The following is a 5,184-nucleotide window of genomic DNA, read 5'->3' on the forward strand; positions in this document are numbered from 1 at the left end:
GAGTAATGATCTTACCAAAATTAGTTTTAATGGTTTGAATTTTGGCCCCTGCAGGAACCCAATTTTGTCTGCATTGGTTTTGTTTCTATAAAACTTGTTAACTTAATATATTCAAAATTATCTATTTTGCATTCCATAATGTACTCTAGTTCTTCTCTGGCCACAAATTCCTTCTTTCTCCACAGATCTGAGAGGTAACTTATCTTTTGTTCTTCTAATTTGCTTATAGTATCACTCTTTATGTCTAAATCATGTCTTGGTATAGGGTGTTAGGTGTGGGTCAGTGCCTAGTTTCTGCCATACTAATTTCCAATTTTCCCATCTCATTTTCATCAGGCTTAAATTATTTTCACCCAAAATATTATTTTCATGGAATCAAAACATGCAAGATGGTTTAAAGTTGGGAGTAGCAAGGTGATGCTTTGGATAGAGCACTAGAGTCAAAGATCTGAATTCAATTCCAGTCTCAAATATTTATCAGTTGTGTGACTCTGAGCAAAACATTTAACCATTATTTACTTCAGTTGCCTCATTTGTAAAATGGAGATACTGGAAAAGGAAATAGCAAAGCACTCCAATAGCTTTACCAAAAAAAAAAAAAAAAAAAAAAAAAAAACTCCACGGAGTTTGTCTACAGGGTCATATGTTGGCCAGACATGGCCAACAATAAGATTCTAATTTAAAAATAATAATTGATATTATGGCTCTTTAAAAGTTGTGATCTTTAACCTCACTCCCTTCTTTAATTATTCAAAGAGCTATTGCCAAGAACGCTCCAAAGGTAGAACCAGAGGGTACTTTGAAAATAATCTAGTCTTAGAAGTAGGACTTAGAGCTTGGAAAATTTGAGAGATTCTCCAATCTAGAGGTTATTTGGCAGCAGATTGGGAAATTTGCAGACCCTTTCTGAGAAGAATGGTTTTAAATGTATGAAATAAGATACACTAGTTTATAACAGAGACCAGTAATGTTGGAACACAATTCACAGATACCAGGTTAAGAAGTCCAGATCTAGTTTGGTCATGTTAATTTCAAATAAGGGGAAAAAGCCCAAAAGAAGGGGAATGATTTGGTCCTGATTAAATTGTAGTAAGCAAGAGAGTCAGAATTGGAATACAGGTCTTTTATAAAAGGATGTGGTTGGACTAGGAAAACAGTAGTGTTCACAGACAGTTCAAACTGTCTGTGAAATCAAAACTTGGCCATATTGGTTTATGAAGTGGTATTGTAAAGCAGTTAGATCTGAAGACAGAAACCTCTAAATCCTAAATTCTCCTTTGGGACCACATAGATAGTTAATGACTGAGCTGATCATTTGTTTCCAAGTTAGTTATTTGTGGACCACATAGATAGTTAATGACTGAGCTGATCATTTGTTTCCAAGTTAGTTATTTGTGGAAAATGGTGCCTGTTCAGGAGCAAGAATCAGTGATTTTTGTGTATGAGAGAAGAGAGGAGCAAAGACCAAAGGCTTGAAATGGGCTTCAACAAGAAGCTGATACTGGCTGGTATTGAAAGAACTGACCATGTCACAGTAGGGATGTCTTATATATTCATGATTATATTGCTAATGATGCTGATTAGAGTGACATCATTTCTGTACTCTTCAAAGTTCCAAGTAACTGACTAACAAATGACCAACCCCAATACCAAAGGAAATATGCCACTCAATTTGAGACAAAAAGGTAATGAATGAAAAATAAGTATTTTTGACATGACCAGTGCAAGCATTTACTTTCTTGGACTATGCAAGTTTGTTACAGATGTATGAGTTCATCCCTCTCTCCCTCTCTCTCTCTTCCTCTCTCTCCTCTCCCTCTCCCTCCCTTCCTTTCCTTCTCTCCCTCTCTGTTTCTATTTCTCCCTGTCTCTCTGTCTCTCTCTTTCATGCTCTCTCTCCTATTTCTACCTTTGTGTGTCTCTCTCTCTTTCCCTCTCTGTCCCTGTCTGTCTGTCTGTCTCTTCAACTGAGAGGGAATGTTTTTATTAATTGAAGAAAATTACTTGAACTTTAAAAATAAGTTCTGAGTAAAAATGGAGGATATCCCCATAGTTCCTTTTCAGGATGGTGAAAGAACCTTCAACATTAGCCCAAAGCTAAAACTGACCAAAACTTCGAAATAAATTCAAAGAGCATTCCAAATTTAAGTATGCTGAACTGTATTGGACTAGGTTCAATCCAATCAATATTTATAAAATGCCTGCTATTTGCGGAGAAGTGCTGCTAGAAATTGGAGAGTTAACAAATTTAAACAAGACATAATCCCTGTCTTCAAAGAGCTTTCATTCTATTGGGGCAACATGGTACCTCTACAGATAATTGGTACAAAGAAGGGCAAGAAAAAAGGCTGTGGTTTGGAATTGACCCAGAAGATCCCTTCCAACTGCATTAGTCTACAAGCTGGCAGATTGAGCAAGTGAATCCATAAAAGAAGCATCAGAAAATTCCTCCAAGTATCACCAAACAGGGCATCAGTCCCTTAATACAATCTATTTGTGAAGAAAGAACATTCCACCAAGTGATGCTACATCTGTTCAGAACTGGCACTGGAACTTTATCCTCTACATAGAGGGGAGGAAAAGAATAAATACTGGAAACTCTGGGCAACACACTTGGGCTTCTTCCTGTTTAATTAGTCTCGTTCTATTTATAGTTCCTTCTTTTATACTTACATTTCCAGTTATATCATATGGCAGCACATTTAGGGGATTTTGCTGAGTGTTTCTGCATATTTAGCTCCATTGGTTCACATGGGGTGATGACTACTGGGTTTGTTCAGGGGAAACAGATCCAGGAACCCCAGGGTTCCTGGATATTGAGTGAATGAGAACAGAATGAGTAGCAGTCACTTAAATGTGCAGGTCACAGTCTGTATTAGGCTGTATTAGCTGGAGTGCTCAAAAATACTATTAAGGCAATCTAGAACTTCCTCTATGGTGCATATTGGCTATTCCCAGTGTAATAAGTTCAAGTTAAATGCTAATATGGGAAATCTCAAGGAAAACTCTGTGGAAGAATCTTTCATTGAATAGTTGATACAAAAGAGATTAAAGCACTTTGCATAATGATTAATACGGAGGGATACACTAGGTAACTCTCTAGACTGAAAGGATTCAATAATTTCAGTTGCAACTTCTGAGAGGGACCAGGTATGGCATTATCTGAACCCACATTATTACATACAATTTCTCAGCCCTTATGCAATCATATGCTTTGTCAATAAAAACATATTCTTATGAACACAATATCTTTCATGATGTTTTTACATCCTCCACAAAAGCCAATTTCTGATGTTTCACCATGAAGGTGACTCTAGAAGCTCAATGACTACATTCAGTCAAAAAGTTGTTCAATTGTGTTCAACTCCCTATGATCCCATTTCTTAGCAGACTTGTTGAGGTGGCTTGCCTTTTCCTTCTCCAGCTCATTTTACAGATGAAGAATTGAGACAAGCAGAGTTATGTCACTTGCCTAGGGTAAGATAGCTAGGAAGTGTCTGAAGCTGGTGATTTCAGATATTCTTGACTCCAGCCCAGTGTTCTATCTACTATGTCACTTAGCTACCCAATGACTATATTTGCAGAGTAAATAAGCAGTCCAAAATGTTCTGTCTAGAACCTGGCAAAGTAAGAGTTAAGCAATGGATGACATACCTTTTGTGTGATGATCAACCTCAGGATAAGCTAGGAAGGTTTGTCACCATGTTGGGTTTAGAATCATCTGTTGTCTTGGCCATTGCAACTCTTAAAAACCATATACATCATTATAAAAGAATTAAGAGTCATGTAAAATTCATGGATAGAATGTTAAACTCAACGTGAGTCAGGCCAGGTTTTGAATTGTGCTTCAGACAATTACTAATGGTATGTCCCTGGATAAATCATTTAGCTTCAGTTTACTCATCTGTAAAAAGGGGATAATAATACCAGCAGAGCCTTTTTTCCCAAAGGTTACTGTTTGGTTCAAATGAGACAATGTATGCAGAGCATTTTGTAAACTTTAAGAAACTACCTAAATATCAATTATATTTATCATTGTCCCAAAACTAGATAAAACATAATTGTCTTCATGAAACTTGTTGGGGAACAGCTAGTTGGAAATATGACACACATACAAAAAAAGCTAAAACAAAATGGGTGATGATAAATGTCTATGGTTTTGACCAGAGAAATTTATTTTAACTGTATAAGTCTATACAGCAACTACGTAACACAGTGGATAGAGTGCTGAGCCTAGAGGCAGGAAGTTCAAATATTAGCTATGTGACTATGGGCAAGTTACTTAACTTGTTTTCCTTGGTCTCATCTATAAAATAGTAATAAAATAGCACTACTCTCCCCCAGGGTTGTTGGGAGGAGCAAATGAGATAAAATCTATGTAATATCTAGCACAGTGCCTGGCATATAGTAGATGCTTTTTAAATGCTAGCTGTTATCATTATTATTCTAAAAGGAACTTGTGTGCTATTGGGGGAGATAGCCCAGGACTTAGTAGATGCTTTTTAAAATGCTAGATATTGTTATTATTCTAAAAGAAACTTATTGCTATTGCGGGAGATAATATAGATGCAAGTTAATGGGAGAAGGAAAGTATCAGCAAATAAGTGTGAGTCAGGAAAACCTTAATATAGAAAGTGATCCTTAAACAAAGATTTGAATGCTATAGGGGTGAAGAGGTAAGATTGAGGAAGAAATACATCCCAGACATAGAAGATAGATAATGCAAAGAAGTGGAGATGGGAAAGGGAATGTCATATATAAGGAAGAATAGAAAAAGAACCAGCACAACTTGATGATGAAGTGAATGAAGCATAGTGATGTTAAACAAGCCAGGAAATGTTGGCTGGGACCATGGTTATAAAGAGTTATAAATGTTCGACAGGGAAATTTTGATCCTAAAAATAATTAAAATCAATAATTTATAGAGTAGTGGGGTTACATAGTAAAGCCTGTGTTTTAGTAAAATAACACTTTGATGGCTAAGTAAAAGATGAATGAGAGTAAAAATGAGATGAGTCAAGGAAACCAACCAAAAGGGCATCGCAATAGTTTAAAGAGCAGTGATGAAATCCTAAATTAAGATGATGGTTGTATAAATGGACATAAAGGCACAGATGTAAAAAATGTTGTGTTAAGTATAAATGAAAAAAGCAACTGACTAAGGAAAGGGGAGATGAGAGAGAG

Source organism: Sminthopsis crassicaudata, chromosome 3 (genome assembly GCF_048593235.1).
Source record: "Sminthopsis crassicaudata isolate SCR6 chromosome 3, ASM4859323v1, whole genome shotgun sequence".
Taxonomy (NCBI): Eukaryota; Metazoa; Chordata; class Mammalia; order Dasyuromorphia; family Dasyuridae; genus Sminthopsis; species Sminthopsis crassicaudata.